We start from the raw sequence: 19,176 nt of genomic DNA, 5'->3' as shown, positions 1-19,176 counted from the left end.
CCAAACTAATTTAGCTTTTGACCAAATCAAGTTGAACAACTTCTTACCACATTTCACACTAGCTACCTAATATTAACAGAAGAAAGTGGTGTCATTTATGTTAAAAAAGAACAAATAATAAAGTGATGCACTTTATGTTAAAAAAGGAAGAAATAATATACATACCCAGTCTTTAGATGCACTGTCCAACCTACAACAAAAAATAATAAAAAGATGTGCAAAAAAGCAGGACAACTCACAGTGAATGGGAACCATCCATCATAAAATACAAACATAGATAATGAAGTGTAGAAATGGTCAAACAAAATTTTCAAATAGCTGTAATAAATATGTTTTAAAAATCCCTAGAAAAGCATAGATATAATGAATGACAAGATGGAGGATTTTGAGAAATAACTTGAAGCCTTAAAGAAAAGACCAAGTGGATAACCAAGAGCTAATTAATATAATATTTGGAATAATAATATCCACTGGGGTAAGGGTGGGCAGGAGGATTAATAGCAGACCAAACAGAAAAAAAAGGACCATTGATATTCTAAACGGGTTATTAGAAATCATCAAAATGGAAGCAAACAGAGAAAAATATTGAAAACATGAGTACAGAACCCTAATAGGATTATATGAAACAGGGTGATATTCATGTAACTGGAGTAGTAAAAGAGAGAGAGAGAGAGAATGAGAATGAGAATGAAAGAAAAAAGAATATTGAACAAATGTGGGGTAAAAATGACCAGATTTGATTTTAAAAGAAAATAGCAACTCATGTATTCAGGATAAAATACAAAGAAAACCACATCTAGATGCATCCTACTTAAACTGCCAATGATATTGAGAAAAATCTTAAAAGTAGGCCAAGAAAAAAGACAAACAAAATGCCCTCAATCCTTGCCTTTCCTTCCAGAATTGTTTTAGATATTCTAGTTTCTTCAGCTTTCTGTATAAATTTTAGAGTTGTTTTATTGATAACTATAAAGGAAAAAAGCCTGCAAGGTTGGTTCTGGTTATACATGTGTCTTAGGTAGACAGTGTCCTTGGGTGTCATGGATGATCTATCTACCAAGGGGAGAAGTAACTTTCATTTCCTTCCCCAGCTACAAGTTTCTTTTTTAGTGCTCTAATGGTGTGCACATTGACTGTTCCCCATCCAGCCTCATTTAAAGCTTTGGTTCAGTAGGGGAGACAGGAAGAGAAGGACCTGGATGGAATGTCATGCTGTTCTTGCTCACAACAGCTCTTGTCACCAGATTCCTTGTCACCAATTTTCTTCACTAGACTCTTTGTCACCAGTGTTTTCCCCAGACTCCATGTCACCAATTTTCTAATTCTATTCCTCCATTCAGCCAAATATTTAGCAGCTGCCCAGGAATCGCAGAGATTTGTTATTTCTGACCCTCTCACAGAGTGAACAACCAGATGAATTGCTGAAGGTCTTGCCCATTGAGAAGATTCCTTTCACTAATGACAATCAGGGCTACCCTGTGGGACTCTAGTACTACATTTATCCACTTTAAATTAGAACTATCATATTGTGAGTACCCCTTTGGAAACCAGACATGAGGGTGTTTTTTTCCTCAGGTCATTGGAAATACACCAGGCCATAGGTATGAATTTGAGAGGCAGCACATTTCTTGATGTTGGAGAAATCCTGCTCCTGCAACTTACTCAGACCTTGTAGACCTGCCCAAGCATCATCTCTTATACACAATTTTTATATCATCTCCATTTGATGATAGACTGCTGCAGTTGCATCTTCCCATCCTATGGCTGTGTGGTTCAAATAACCGAGTTCATGAAGGTACACTCAACCCACAGTCACCTGCTGTTCCACTGTTAGGTGTTCGGTCTCTACCAAGGCTCAGTAGAAAGCCAGAAGAAGCTCTTCCTTAAGAACAGAGTAGTTATCCGTATTAGATATGGATGTAAGTACATATAGATGCGTATAAGTATATGAATAAATGGAGATGGAGAGATTCCATGATCTTAGAAATACACACTGATTTTTCCCTTTGGTGCTTGCCAGGGTCTGCATGCAGCATTCTTATGTGCTCCTGAGTATCATCAGATAGGCTTAATCATACAGCCAAAGCAATGAGGTGCTTGTGTACAGACTGAACTTGTTCCAGAGCCTTCTCTTACTCTGGTCTTTACTAAAAACTGGCAGTCTTACAGATAGCTCTTTAAATGGATTGAAGTCTGCACCTGAATGTGTTATAAATTACCTATAAAATCTAAAAAGGCCTATTGAGCATCTTTTTTCATGGCAGGCGATGTAAGGTGCACAACTTATCTTTCACCTGGAAGGAGATATCTTCACATGCTCTAAACCACTGATCCCTCAGACATTTCCCTGAGGTGGCCCCCTACATTTTTTTAGTGCTCTAATATATGAGCTAGAGGTGCTCCTCTAGCTCATATATGTCTTACTAAGGCATTTAAAATCCTTGCTACTTCCAATTGGCTGTATATAATGAGCAAATATCATCAATATAGTAGGCCAGTGCAATTATTTTACTGAATGTCAAAAAGATCAAGGTCTCTATATGACCATACTTCTGTAGAGAGCAGGAGATATAAGAGAGGTCTCTGAAGGTGTACTTCTGGCTCGAAGGAATAGCTGCATATGAAATGGCAAGGCCTGTGCTATTCCAGTGAAGATATAACATCTGGGGTAGCAGCTTCCATTGAAATGACCACTTTATCAACCTTACAGTAATCCATGTTAATTCTCTAATATCTGCCTCATTTCTCCACACATTGAATTGTTGAATAGTATATGGATATTATAGGTTTCACCACTTTTGCTTCATTCAAATATTTGATGGTGGCATTAATATCTGAAATTCCCCCCAGTGATGCAGTATTGTGTCTGGTATCCTATTTTTATAGGTAGAGATAAGTTCCAGAGGTTTTCTCTGGGCCTTTTATATAATAATAGTCCAAACTCTATGAATCAAAGAGCCAATATAGAGACTCTCACCATTGCCAAGTCTCTATTCTAATTATACATTTAGGAGTTGGGCACATAGCTACAAGGTGGGTCTAGGGACTAACTTCGCTCATTGTAAAACAGACTTGAGCAAGTGCTCCATATATCACCTGATTACATTGGCATTTTGGGTCCCCAGGAATTCGCTTCAATTCAGAGCCAATGTCCAGTAATTTTCCAAATGTTTGGGTATTTCTACTTCACTAATGCACAATACCTCTAGTAAATGACCACAGGTCCCTGTGGAAAGTCTTCAGTAAAGATTTATAGTATGTAGCTGTGACAATGGTCCTTCTTCATGGGGACCAGAATATTTTCTTCAGTCAAGGAGCTCTGGGTCTGTGAATTAACTCAGGCCTAGGAACTGGGCTCAACAAGAGAGTAAACTAAGTCATATTTCTAGCTTCCTGACCTAGAGTTTTTTTCTGGTGCTAAATCTATATTATTACCTTTCAAAGAAATAGAGTGAGGAGGGATGGACTAGGGAGAAGTAAAAAGAATACTTTTTACTTACTCCATTACATCTAGGCCTAAGATAGAGTGGCCAAGGAAGAGACACCCATTCCTGGAACCCAGTTCCAAAACTCGTTATGCATCGCCTGGCTGTAGCTTATTGGAAGGCAGAGAAGTCACAGAGATGCTGTACTGATGGAACTTGCGGGTACTCTGTCCTCTGTTGTGATGGGGTAAGCTGCCCTCAGAGGACTAACTACCGAACTCACACAGAGCCTCCTGTGGAGTTGTCAGGGGAACAGCTGGCTCCTGGGCACTGGAGAATCCACAGCGTGCAGCGTGCAGGAGCCTGAGAGAAGAATACATCAGAACCCGGGAGAGAGACCTTCCTCTTCCAGTGTCTTTCCAGTCCCTTCACCTGACAAAACTTAACATGGTGTCAGTTCTGCTATATTATCACAGAGCAGGAGAAGGAAGATGGATGAGGAGCCAAGACAATACGTTAATAATTGGCACAGGAGACAATGGAAAAATTCTCATTTTGCATATGAAATAGTGATTGTGTTAGAAAATAGTGGATTTTCTTGTGCCTCAGAAAATTAGCCTTCTGTTTTTGAAAACCCTTTGGGGATGCCTGAGTGGCTCAGTGCTTGAGCGTCTGCCTTGGACTCAGGAGGTGATCCTGGGGTCCTGGGATCCAGTCCTGCGTCGGGCTCCCCACAGGGAGCCTGCTTTTCCCTCTGCCTGTGTCTCTGCCTCTCTTTCTGTGTCTCTCATGAATATAAATATAATCTTAAAAAAAAAAAAAGAAAATCCTTTGAAGCTTAACTAGAGTAAATGGCTTAGAAGTATAAACTGCTTTACCCATTAAAAAACAAAATATACAACAGACCAAGCAGACAAACCAACCAAAGGAGTATAGTTAATATGAAACAAACATAAAAAAAAGTTCCAGAAAAACCAGAGAAAACTAAATTATAACTTTAATAGTCCTCAATTAAAACAAAGAAAGCAAAAAAAAAAAAAAAAGAGAGAAAAAACCCTGAAAATTGGGAATATGATGAATATTATAAATAACTTTATACCAATAAACTTGATACCTTGAATGAAAATGCAGTCCACATATATTTGTATTTAAATATTTAAGGCATCATGTTCATAGTAGCCAAAAAATTGGGAGCAATCCAAATGTCTCTTAATAGATGAATAAACAACTTACAGCATATTAATACAATGTAACACTAATCACTAATACAGTATGTAAACTAATTGTGATACACACAATCATATGGATGAATCTCACAAACATCTTGGGAAAAGGAAACTGAAAAAGAAAATATACTGCAATATGGGTGAATTGAATTTAAATAAAAAATTTAAAATAAAATAATATATACTGCATGCTTCTATTTATAAAACTTCTGTAACTAGTGAACTTAAATCTAAGTTACAGAACTTAGATCAGAGGTTGCCTATTGAGGTGAAAGGGTTGCTGAGGATTGTTTGCATGAGAAAACTTTCTTGGGTGATAGGAATATTCCATATCTTGATTAAGGTGGCAGTTATGCAAGTGTATACATTTATTAAAACTCATTCAACTGTATATTTAAGGTGTGCATTTTATTGTAGGTAAATTATACTTCATCAAAACTGATAAAATTCATAATCAATTATTTAGCTTTTAGTATGTATAAGGCAAAATTCTAGGTATAAAACCTTCCTATACTATTTCTTGTTACTTACAAAAGGTGATCTTTTTTTTTCCTATTTAGATATTAGCCTCTCCCAAAACTGTGTTTAGTGATCCCTCCTTCCTGTTCTCTATCTTTCTCATCCACATACAATACCACTCATCTTTGTTTTTATTTTATTTTATGGTAAAGATTTTATTTTTAAGCCCTACACCCAACGTAGGGCTTAAACTTAAAACTACAAATCAAGAGTCACATGCTCTTCTGACTGACCCACCAGCTGCCCTGTTTTTGTTGTTGTTGTTTTGTTTTTGTTTTTGTTTCTTTTGTTGTTGTTGTTGTTGTTGCGACACATTGATATAAGGAAACAATTGAGTTTTATTTAATTTTGTTAGTTTTGAAAAGATGGAGCCACATCTATGTTTTAAAAAATTGGCTCACCATAGAGATGAACAGATAAGCAAGCAGCTTTCACTATCATTTCTACCAGTTATTTCTTCTTTCTTTAAAATTAATTTATTTATTTGAGAAAATGTCAGAGTGTGTCTGCGCACATGGGGAGGAGGGAGGGTGGGAGAGAGGGGCAAAAGGGAGAAGGAGAGGAAAATTCCTAAGCAGACTCCGTGCTGAGCACAGATAAGCCACATGTAGGGCTAGATCTCAGGACCCTGAGATCAGGACCTGAGTTGAAACCAAAGTCAGAGCCTTAGCTCGCTGAGCCATCCAGGCACCCCCCCCCCCCACACACACACAAACACACACTAGTTATTTCAGTTACTTGAATGTCCATTTGTTATTGCCTTCATACAGATGAAAATTCTAAAGCACAGGCCAAATAATGTTCTCAGATTCATATCCCAACACACAAAAACACTAGGATACAGGTTATCATAAAGCCCCCTTTTTATATTTATGAAAAATTAGTTTTCATTGTATGATTTGATTTATATACTTCAAATATTGTCTATATATTTCAGGAATAAATAGCACTAGTCTTGTCCTTCTATATTCAGATCACAAAACTGGCCCCACCTTTTTATTTTAAATATGTTTGCCTTTGATGTTGCTGCAGGTGTGAAAAGGGATAGAATAAGAAAAAAAGTTGGAGTGATCTTCTTTCACACTTTTCTTCACATTTCATTTTTATAACCTATAAATATTGGAGAAAATCATCTAATTGTTCTCTGGAATGCCAATAAGTGGATTCAACAAAGCCCTTAGAGCTTTCCCCATAAATTCCGGGGCTTATTTCTCCCTATTTGTACACAACTAGTCTTCTAGTGCTTAGTATGACCCAACAGATAGACCAAATGTGAAAATTTACATTCTTATCATTATGCTGCATTTATTATATATGAGGAATAGAACTTGTATATTATTTTATTTAAAATATATGAATATATGTGTTTGATATATTGGACCAGCTGCTTTAAGCATGCTATTAAAACATTGTTGTTTGTTTTAATGACAACTCTGTGCAGTTGTTAAGGGATTCTTAGAAATGTTAAAGTGGAAGAAGAAATATACTTTGGTTTCATAGAAATGTTCTCCCAAATCAATAATAGTAAATAATTAATCTCATTGGAAATATTCTTCTACCTCAGACCGGTTCACAATTGCATTATTCTTTTTGATCAAAATGCATAAACAAGCTATAGGCAAACACTTTGTTGGCTTTAGGCTCCATAACAGATTTTTGATCATTTGCCTTCAGGCCCATCTGATCTTTGTTCTATGAGGTTGAATTTTCTGTGTGCTTGTGATGAAAATGAGAAATTGCAAGCATCGCATGTTCTAGTATGTTTTCACCCAGGCTTCACAATACTCCTTCTCAAAGCTCAGTGTCTGCTGTGTTTCACTTGTTGGAAATGTGCTACCCCTCCGATAAACTGAAGCCTTTTCCTTTACTGTTTTGAGAGAGCAGTGAAGTCATAGTCTTCTGAGGATGAAATTGCATACAAATCAATACATTCCAAAGACCAATTCATCCTTCTAGGCTGAGTGTGAGAAAATCAAGTGATTTGCCCTATGAATTAGCCTTATGTAATCTGGTTTTTCCCACCTAGAAGTGCATATGTGTTTCAGTCAACTCCAGTGCTTCAGCCATGAAAAGAGACTTCTAGAGCTTATGGAAGTTTTGAACAAGGTGGGAGGTTCTCTTAAATGCCTTGGGGCTGGGTGTCTCCATTGCCTATTTGTGCTCCATTTTCTGGCCTGGATTTCCTAAAGCCTGAGCTGTGTTTTCACTGAGCCATGGGATAGGTCTGCTCAAAACCTCAGAATAGTATATGTGCACATGTGGAGGGTGAGGGGGAAGAGCCAGCAAGAGGGAGAATTAAATGTAACTGCACTCTTGTGTCAGCGGATAAAAACTGAGCTGCTCAGTTTCACCTCATAGTAAAGGGATACCTATGCAATGTCATAACACACTGAGTCATCTCTTTTTGCAAAAGGCAGCTGGCCTGTTTGTATACAAATATATTTTGTTGTGGCCTCGTATTTCTGGTCATGGTCTGAAAGCGCTACGTGGTCAGTGGTAGAACGTTCATTTGCCTGACTCGCATCCTCCATTCTGGACCTGTAAATAGGCATCGTCGATAGCACGGAAAATGGAAAATCTAGACATAAGTCTTTTTTCTTTTTTTTGGGGGGGTCATTATCATCCTCAAAAGAAGGCAGCAGAGGGAAGGAAGAAGAACTAAAAGAAACTGTCCATAAGCCAAATTTAATTATTCCAATTTTCACATAAAGGGGCTGAGTTAAATGCCCTCAAGAGGCAACCAGGGGGCAGAGATCACATAACCATGGAAAGAATCAGTACTGATGGACTACTACTAATCTCTTAGGCTATATGCATTAGGATAGGCTGAGTTACCTCATGTCACGTGACTGGCCGATAGTAAGGTCAGAATTTTGCTCTAGCAGGTGCAAAACCTGTTGTTTACTTAAAAATGTTGGCAGCAGCTGCCGCTTGTGCTGTCTCAAAGCAATTAAAGAGTGTGTTGTTTATTAGGTTGCCAGGTGCTGGCTTCCCTATGTGCTATGACAGGTGGGGCAAAATTTCATGGAAACACCTGCCAGCCTCTGAGACAGACCTGTGCTAACTGGCTATTATCTACATAGCATTTAATCTTTTGTGGGTTTAGCTGACAGAGCAGGAAACATAGCTACAACACCCTCCACCAGGACTGAAGAGATATGATATGTAAGCACTTTCTTGCTTGCCACTGTAGACAAGCATATTTTAGATATTAAGAAGATTTCAGAGGTTTCCATTTTTCAGCTGTGTTTGGAGAGCATAGAAAACACCCCAAATTGAAAAAAAATGTTGTCTAGAGATATAGCATGTTAATTATTAATAACAGTCACCAAACTGACTTATGAAACAATAAATACTATCAAACAGTTTTCTCCCAGTGCTGGAAAGCTCCTCACTGCCTTTCCCTTTAGTTAACAATTTTCTTCTTTACATAGGAAAAGTACCTTAATACTCATACTAGAAATAAATAAGTGAAAAGAATCACTACAGCTTTTGGATTTGTTTATTTGCTTGTTTGAAACACATGTGTGACTTAGGCTCTTTAGTTTTCCCTTTCACAAACAGTGGAAACTCCTGGGAGAAGAAATAAAAATCTAGAGATTTCTTAAAGGTTAGAGCACAACTATTTTCTCTTTGGTAAAATAATCCCAGGTGAACTCAGGAGACATAGGGACTTCCTTTTAAAACATACTTGACAAATGTTAGCCACCTACCAAGAAAAATTTCTTCCATCAATCTCAGAGCTGTGGAAACTCAACTCAATAAAGAAGTCTAAATGATGCTATCTTAGAACTGTATTCTTTGTATTTCTATTTTTCCATTGAAAAAATGCCTGAGAGTCGGTCCATAGATAAGAGCTAACAGTTTGTGGCATTCGAAGTGTATCTTCAACTTACGTCTCATGCATCCCTTTTTCCATTTACTTTCATCTATTCAAAGTTGCCTCCAAGAAAGAAGTTTAAAACCTTATTTATACTAAACACTAATGACTGATATATAATATATTGTTACCTGTTTCTAGAACATTTGCATTTTAGGAGAAAATAGTAAAAATTATATCAAGGGTAAAGCCACCATTACCACAACACAAAATTACCTAATTCTGAAATATTAAAGATCAGCAAAGAGAAAAGAGAGTTGGCATTTGGGAAACAAAGACATTTCTGGTTTGCTTGCACATACTTACTGGCTGGGCTTGTCGGGTCAATTGCTAATGAAGTTCACATATGTTTCCTTAGGGGCAGCTGAATGTTGAATAGAGCAGTGACTTGGTTTTTGTTTGTTTTTACTTTTTTTAAAATTTGAGTATAGTTGACAATGTTCCATTGGCTGCAGGTGTGCAACATAGTGATTCGACATTTCTGTAAGTTCTCTGTGCTCACCACAAGTGGGGTGGTGAGTACCATCTGCCCACCGTACAACACATTACAGTACCATTGATGACATTCCCTATGCTGTGCCTTTTGTCCCTGTAACTTACTCATTTCATAATTGGAAGCCTGGACCTCCCACTCCCCTTCACTCATTTTGCCCATCTCCCATCCTCCTCCCTCTGACAACTGAGTTGGTTGTCTGTATTTATAGATCTGATTCTGTATTTTTGTTTATTCATTTGTTCTGTCTCTTAGGTTCCAGGAATTTGAATCCTGGTCCTCCTATCCACCTACCAAGTCTAGAATCATCAGGCTCCACTTGTCATCCGTGTAAAGGGAAACAATAGGACCTCAACAGAGTCTCCTGAGAGGATTTCAATGAAATGACAGTGTATGGAAAGCACCTAAGACAAGACTGGACCCAGGTGAAACACGAGAGAAATTACAGTTTTCTTCCTTTGCTTGAATTTAAGTTTCTTCAGTAGATAAAAATCATTCTAAGAGCACCCTTGCGGGTTTGTGCTCGCTGAGGTGGAAACTGGTCCCATCTTGGCATTTATAGTTTATAGGGGGCCACTCAGCACAGGATTTATTACTTTCTGTAGGAAAGGCTGCTGTGTGAAATGTGAGTCTTTGACGATCTCCTCCCCATCCTTCAAGGAAATAGTTCATAACCATCTGATTTAATGCTTGTGAAACTCAAAGTTAGTTTTATTAAGTATATCAAGCTTCATGTGACCTTCAACTTCCCATTTCATCTGGCAAAAACCTTCATTAATGTTCACCACTGTGATTAAGGTAGCATTTAAAAACTGTCACAGAATAATCTAGAGGTTATTATACCTGAGGAAAAAATATGCCACCATTTCCAAGTTTCTGCTAGGAGTCTACATTGCCTCCATAAAAATTTCTTTTAAACCATGTTGAAAAGCTGATTTTTTTAATCAGGAAAAGCACCAGGTGGCAAATATACATTTTATATAAAATAGAACTGACCTTTTGCCATTTCTCAACACAGGAAGAGAAGGATAAAAGGATGTGGAGTAGAAGCAGATAGAATTCACACGGGAAAATAAAATCCTTTCCCACAACAGTCCAAAGATATACTCCATCATGGATACTATACGAAGTTAATGTTATCAAATAGAGATATGGGACAGTTGATCTTAAAAGAAAAGCAGGGTGATGTTTTTATAGGAAACGACATAAAAGAGTAAAAGGCAATTTCTAGGTAAGGAGTCAGGAGGAAAAAGAATAATGAACTAGGTGGTGAACAAAAAGATTGCAAAGAATATATAGAACACACATATCAGAAAAAATATGAAAAGGTCCACTTAGAAAACTCCTAAGGTTACATTTACAAATATTAGAAATAAAGAGGAGCTCAGTAGTGTAGGTCTGGCATGTGTTTGTTTTCGATGTTCATATTGTAGTTTTAAGTGAATTTATTGTTTTACTGGCAGCAACTGCAGGTGAATAAGGAGACTACATGTGGACTGGACACTAGTATACTTGATGTGAGTAGAATGTTGGAAGCAGAGATGGTAAAATAAAAGGACAGGCTTCATCCAAAACTAGCTTTGACTTCTTGCAATTCCAGGTGTGTGCTTCGGGTGAGTTACTTCCCCTGTCTATTAGTTTTGTCTTTAGTAAAATGAGATGAAATTTCATACCTCATGAGGTTGGCCCAAAAGATTAAATAGATAATGCAAAAGGAAAGTATTCTAGAATAGCGCCTGGCTGTCAGTAAATAAACACTGTTAACTAATGTTCTTAGTTATTAGGATTAGATGTTAACTCATTTATTTTAACAGGTAATTTTCTTAGAAGAAATAATTTCTACAAAAAGCACAACACACATTCCTTCTCTTGCTTGCTTGCTTTCTGACCACCAGAATGTGAGTTTTATCTCCTTTTTAGGTAAAAATGCGGAAACTTCATAATGCCAATGTGTACTCTCAGAATTGTTTTCTTCTAATGCAGTCATCAATAAAGTTGAAATCTGAATTTATATTAGGATGTTAATGTCTTAATATTTATGGAATTTCCATGTCAGATGGTCAATAAGGAAAGGGATGCTGAGAAAAGTGATTTTTTATAGTTAAAAGAATGATAATGCTTAAGGACTTGTGGACATGGGTGGAACGGAACAGCCAATTAGAATTGACATCTTACCTCATCATAAAGAAATTACCATCCAAGTTAGCTTAAGAGTTTTGATTTATAGAAAAAACAAAGAAATAAAATTATGCCAAAATATCCACAGCGAGTGATTTTGTGTATGATTGTCAAAGAACTTTGTGTTGAAATAGGATTGTGATCTATTAGAGGCCCTGATGTATTTTATTTGTAATCTACAGGAGAAAACTACATCCAGAGGTGTGAATGCTTCTGTGACCTACAGAAAAGCCTGTGTAATTCATCTGTTGATACACAAGCCTGGTGAGTTCATTTTTAATTTAAGTGAAAATACTCCACTTTTGGTGACAAATATATTCTATTGACATAACTGTAAATATAATGTTTCACATGCCTCATTAAGGTTGAGTGTTCTGTTCCTGAGAGTTGAAACTATTTAATGCCCTAGGAAAAACAAACACCAAACTAACTTGTAATTCCCATTGAATATCTCCTAAAGATTACTGCTCCTTTTTCAGGACCATAGAAAAGACATAGCAAGAGACAGAGCCTTCACAAATGTAAATAAAAACTTTTCCCCCTTATGATTTCACTCTTACCAGGCACTTGGTTTACTTAGAGTCTATGGTCACTGAATATAAATACTCTAACTATGTCTTCATAACTTGAAATGTCAAAGTATGGCCAAATAATATTCTTCCCTAAGTTTATAAAATATTCTTGTGATCTATAGTTTATTTTAACAACATTGGATCAAAATTCAATGTTATAATTTGCATGTCCAAAATGTGAATATTACACTCTTGTAAAACTCTAAATGTTAAGTAATCACGCAAGAGCATAACAAACTATCCAATGAAACCTTTGCCCCTTTCCCAGGCAAATCCAAAATATGCAATCAATGCTGCTTTGAAATGTATTAACCAACTACAAAGGAAGCAAGCCTTTTTCAGAGAGTAGATTCCCTCTTTGAGTCTCTTTGAATGAAATTTCATTAGGTCATATTCATGATTATACCATGTAAATATACATACCAAAGAAAACCATTAGACTTTTAATAGGACACTATAATGGTACTCTCAGAATTTCTTTTCCAAAGAATTCAGGATCCTGAGTTGTTGAACCACCATTTCATCCAGCACTATATTTATTGCTTACAGATTCTTGAGTATTCTGTGCCTTGATTAGTCTACTGTAGTGAATTTTAACATATAGAGGATTCTTCACCTTAACTTTAGTGTTTCCATTTGGATCTTTGTTTTCCTCCTGACTCTCACCTTCTCCTTTCACTTTCTCCTCATATCTTTGCTCATTAGCTTCTTCCTTTCACTTAAATGACTAGAGTATACAGAGTATCTAAGCATTTTAGGAGAGAGGAACAATGCCATTTTGTTCTTTACATACGTAGTAGATACATTCGTTTTTATAAAAGAATCAAATAATACACAAATAGGCAAAGTCCAACATATATATACATATTTTTTCATTTGTCCTCCTTCAAACTGAAGCTATCCTCCTCAAAGGTAACTACGATAAAAAATTTGGTATGTAAACTTTCATGTATATCTACTAATACTCATATGCAAGCATGCTCATTTTATTCACGTGATTGTATGAATTGATTTTAGGGGAGGATCTTTTCTATAGTATTACAAAGCATGGATGTTCATTTCATGGCAAAATTTAAAATGAAAGATATAAATATTACTGCTCATGAAATCACTGTCCAGTTTAAGAAGTCACATATTACCAACATTATGGAAGTTCCCTGTGCAACCCTCCGTGATTCTATCATAACCTTCCCCTCATCCCAATAACTCCAAACCTGAATTTGGACTTTACTATTCCTTTGCATTTCTTTGTACTTTCTTTATACTTTTTACTACTTATTTATGTATGCCTAAATGTATTTCTCCTGCAAGTTTCTAAACTTTATATAAATAGTATCAAAATATATTTGATTCTTTCCTTGCAAAATGTTTATGATAGCCATCAGTTTTGAAATAGAAAGTTCCAGTTCATTAATTTTTAGTTTTTGTTGATAAAAATAGTTTATTATGTAAATATAACACAATGTATTCATTCACTCTTCCAGTAATGAACATTTATGTGTTTTCAATTATTTGTAACTAAAAATACATGTTGAGAACTTCTGGTTTCTGATCCAACACATAAAGAGGTTAGAAGTCACTGGTTCCATCCTTACAAAAGCTGAATATTGAAAATCAAAAACTTCTTAGATTCATCAGAGAATTGGGATCATAGGACAAATCACTAACACCAAAACTGAAGACACAGATAGGTTATACAGAGTTTTACAGTTTACTGGAGCAGAAGCCCAGAAGCAGAAACATTCTAGAAAAGAAGTAGAAAAACCTAAACTGCATTTGACAATTTGCTCGAAGCTCAGGATAGACAAATTTGAGAGTTAATCACTCCATGGGTTGAGGCTCAGAGAGGCCCTATACTTTGATGAGCCTCACCTTTAGAAGCCCTGTCAGGTTCTCACAGTAAATATCAGAAAAAATTCCCTTGTGTTTATAACAGCAAGAAGGGGAAAATAAGCATACTGAAATATGTCCATTGCATTCTCCAACTCATCCTCCTCCTCTTTTCCTTCTTCTTTCTCCTCCTCCTCCTTCTCCTCCTTCAAGATTTCTTTATTTCTTAGAGGGAGCAGGCAGGAGGTGAGGAGGGGCAGAGGAAGAGGGTGAAGCAGACTCCTTGCTAAGCAGGGAGCCTGAAGCAGGGCTCAGTCCCAGGACCCTGAGATCATGAGCTGAGCTAAAGGCAGACTCTTACCTGACTGAGCCACTGAGGTGCCACAAGCATTCTGTTCTTCTTAATAAAGCCAATCAAAAAGGGAAGCAATTTTACAAGACTGTAACTAACTAGTGTTTTATCAGAGCCTAACTGATCTGAGTCAAGGGAAATATCCAACTCCAGCACCTGCTAGCTTTCCTGATTCACACAAGGGAAAAAAAAACCTGAGATACACTGGTAAAAGTCATAGACTAGGGGCACAGGGTTACTAAAAGCCTGAGACCTAATTATAAGACTATAGAATGCTTCTCCTCTTCAGTATATACACTACATCAGTAGCATTCTTGTGTAATAACAGGAAAATACAACAAAAAATATTGCAAGTCTTATATTTTATTTAGGAAGCGATCTTTAGGAAAAGCCAAAGATAGCAACAAAAACAAAAATAAGAACACCAGAGGAAATTTTAGCCTCTGATACCCATAGCTAGAGCAAACAGTAAACAAACTAACTCCTAGGCAGGCAAATACAAAACCTCACATTGAAAACTATTTAATGAGTTCCTTTTACTAGGTACATCATATCTGGCTTTCAATAAAAGCTTCCGGGCACACCAAAAGGCAAAAAACAATTTGAGTAAAGAAAGCAAGCATTGGAACCAGCCTCAGATATGGCAGAGATGTTGGAATGAACAGAATAGGAATTTAAAACAATTATCAATAATACGATGAAGATTGTAGTGGAAAAGTAGACAACATGTAACAACAGATGAGTAATGTAAGCAGAGAAATGGGAACTCAACGAGTCTAAAGGAAATGATGAGAAAAAAAAACCCCACCATAATGGAAATGTGTAATGGACTTTAATGGGACTCATTAATAGATTTAATATGGCCAAGGAAAAATTCTCTGAGCTTGAAGAAATGTCAATGTAAACTTTCAAAACTGAAACACACAGAGAAAAAAGAATAAAAGAGACAGAACATAATATACAGGAACTGTAGGATAATTACAAAAGATATAATAAACATTGTAGGAGCACCAGGAGAAGAAAAAGAGAAAGGAAGAGAAATATCTGAAGCAACAATGTCTGAACATTTTAAAAAACTAATGCTAGATGATAAACCACAGTTCTAGGAAGCTCAAAGAACAACAAGCAGGGTAAATGCCAAAACAAAACAAAACCCACACATAGGCATATCATTTTCATATTTCAGAAAAGCAAAGAGAAAGTCTGGAAACTAAGGAGGAGAGACAGGTAACATATAGGGAGCAGGAATAAGAGTTACATTACTCTTCTCTTGAGAAACCATCCTAGCCAGAGGAGAATGGAATAACACATTTAAGATATTGAAAGAAAAAACCAGCAGCCTGGAATTTATCCTTTAAAAAAAAGGACTTCTGTGGACAAACAAAAATTGAGGATATTTATTGCTGGTAGACCGGTCTTGCAGGAAACATTTAAGGAAATTATTCAGAAAGAAGGAAAATAGGTCAGAAATACAGATCTACATAAAGAAAGGAAAAGTGTTAGAGAAGAAATAAAAATAAAATCATTTTTGCTTATAATTAATTGATCTGACAGATAATTGTTTAAAAGGATTATAACAGGGGCAGCCCGGGTGGCTCAGTGATTTAGTGCTGCCTTCAGCCCAGGGCCTGTTCCTGGAGATCCGGGATCAAGTCCCATGGAAGGCTCCCTGCATGGAGCCTGCTTCTCCCTCCGCCTGTGTCTCTGCCTCTGTGTGTGTTTGTCTCTTATGAATAAACAAATAGAATCTTTAAAAAATTATTATAACACTAATGTATATCTCAGGGATAAGTGAAATTATTGACAGCAATACTATAATGGATGGGAGAGGGGTATCAGGAATATTTTGTTGTAAGGTACTCACACTATCTGAGAAATGGTATAGAGCGACTTGAAAGAGGATTTGGATTACTTCTACATGTATTTACAAATTTAAGGATAAGAACAGAAGACTGCATGTTCTCTCATGAACACAGATGCAAAATTCCTCAGCAAAATATTAGCAAATCAAATCTGACAATATCAAGTTAGTTAAGAAAGGGTTTCACAAAATTCAGCATTCATGCATGATGAAAATTCTTAGCAAACTAGGATTAGGAGAGAACCTCCTCAACTTGATAAAGAACATTTCCCCCAAACCCCAAGCTTTACCTGCTTTCTGGATGACAGGGCCCATGGTAAAATAAGTAAAATTCAGGGTGATTATAGTGTCAAACTTCTTTTGCCATAAAAATGTTCCAAGGTCAAAGATGATATTATATACTGAATATACATATATATGCAGACATTCTACACATTTATTATTCTACTGCAACAAGAATGTATGACGCATGCTGAATCTGGGATTCTGTCTCTAGTAGGGCACTGGGACCAGAAGAAATGTTATTTCAGAAAGAAGGGAAGAGGCTGCTTAGGTATAATCACATGCCCTGCCAATCAAGGAAGAGAAACATGTCTTGACTGATTGTTCAAGTAAACTGTCAACAAGCATGTGGCCAGCTTGAGCTGACAATAATAAACATCAATAGATCCTTCATTTAAAAAGCAGCTATCATGGACCAAATATGGTTTTTGATACTTGTTGCTTCTCTCAGAATAACCAAGGGCTAGAAGGCAAGTGATTATTGTGAGTGGAGATGTATTCTATTCACAATCAAATGAATGAGGTGGGCCCAAAGCCAAAGAATACTCTTGATTGGACTCTTATTTTATAGCCCTAAATTTAGCTAGCTAGATTTTTTCAATTTTTGAAATGGAGGCTTTGGCATTTATCATAAAATCTTGTTTTCACTGCAGAGATATCATAAGGCTCTATAATTACCCACACAGAAAGTGGTCTTTTTTTTTTTTTGATACAACATATATAGCATATAGTGAAGTCCCAAATTATATTATTGTTAACAGGTTGCCCTGGAAGAATCCAGATATAAAGATTTGGAATCTTGATAAGAGGAAGTGGAAACAGACTGTCATTTACAAGTTTCCAGTGGTTCTTCCCTTCTCTAGAAATAGAGCCTTCAACTCACAGTTGGGGCAGACTCGTCATTTGTGTTAAGGAAACTCCAGGAATTAACTCTTAAGTTACACAAATATAAAACATACATCTACATGTTGTGAGACAGAATGCCATTTCCTGCACAACCGTAAGACAGTTGTAAAACATTTATTTTGGTCATATATTTGTACATCTCTGAATCTGAGCTGTGGATAAAATGTTTTCAGGGTTTATTAGTTGAGACCACATTTTCCCTGAACTCTCACAAGTTTCTAATGAGATTTTTTTAAAATGTATATTTTGAAATAACTCTACACTTAGAAAAAAGTTGCAAAATACTAGAGTTTCTGTATACTTTTCAACCAGCTTTCCCTGACATTGATATCTTGCATCACCACGCCACAATCATCAAAGCTAAGAAATGAACATTTATACAATATTGGTTTCTAAAGACAGTTGCAGGATGTACGAGTTTCTTCACTAGCATCTTTCTTCTTTCCCCATATCCATTCCACGATCCCACATGGCATTTAGTTGTTAGGATTCCCTGGTTTTCTCCAATCTGTGATGGTTTCTCAGTCTTTTCTGAGAGTTTTGAAGAACATTGATCAGTTTTGTAATAGAATGTACCTCAAATTGAGTTTGTCTGATGTTTTGTAAGGATTCGTTTGAGGTTATGAATTTTTGGCAAGAATATCTCAAAAGCGATGTGACTTTCTTGGTGCCTCATCACATCACAGGGCATATGAATTTGATATGTCTTATCAATGGTGATGTTAGCCTTTGTCACTAGATCCAGGGTTCATCAGGTTTCACACTTCCCAGTTTATCTACAAATATCCATTATTTTCCAACTTTTGCCCACTGGTAGATCTTGCCTATAATAATTATGACTGTGGCATTTTAATGGTGATGTTCTCTTATTCCTCCAATACCTATTAATTAGAATTCTAGAAGGAATAATTCTCTCCCATAAATTCATAATTTATTTTCCAATTTACATATGCCAGTATGGACTTATGGGTATTTATTTTATGCCATGTGTTACAATTTAATATTATATTTATGTATTATTTGCTCAAATCACCCCAGCTTTGGCCACTGTGCTCTTCAGTTTGACTCCTGTGCCAGTTCAAAATGCCCCATTCTTTCTGAGAAATACTTTACTATCTGGCACTAAAATATGCCCCAGACTCATCTTATTTCCCCTGCCTCAGCCCTAGAATCAACCACTTCTGCAAAGAGTCCTTGTTCCTTTTATTGGAGAAGAATATTTACAAACCAAAATCTGGGCTCGCTAGGTGTGCTCATTCCTACTGATGTGTCATTACTTCTAGACCTGTCATCAAACAGTTTGGAAGATGTGTGTGTATACTAATCTGTGTATAAACAGACATCTACATTTATTTCTGCATCTATCTGTAAATATTTTTTAAAAAAATCTCAGATACCTTTCATTTCTATATAACACCACTTTGTTCATTCCAAGCTCTCCCCTTTTCTTATTTGTAACTTCTTTCCACCACAGTGAGAAGCCTGGCTCTCATTATTTATAATGTATTTATTTGCTTGTTTAACTCCACTATATATATAAGTTATTTTCAGAATTTCTAACCCATATTCCCATAAAAAACACATTTGCCAACTAAAGTACAATAGTTGTCTACAGATCTTTTTGTCGCAGCCTTTATGTATCTGGTCAAAAT

This window comes from Canis lupus, chromosome 7 (genome assembly GCF_003254725.2).
Source record: "Canis lupus dingo isolate Sandy chromosome 7, ASM325472v2, whole genome shotgun sequence".
NCBI lineage: Eukaryota > Metazoa > Chordata > Mammalia > Carnivora > Canidae > Canis > Canis lupus.
Note: the sequence above shows the minus strand (reverse complement) of the source record.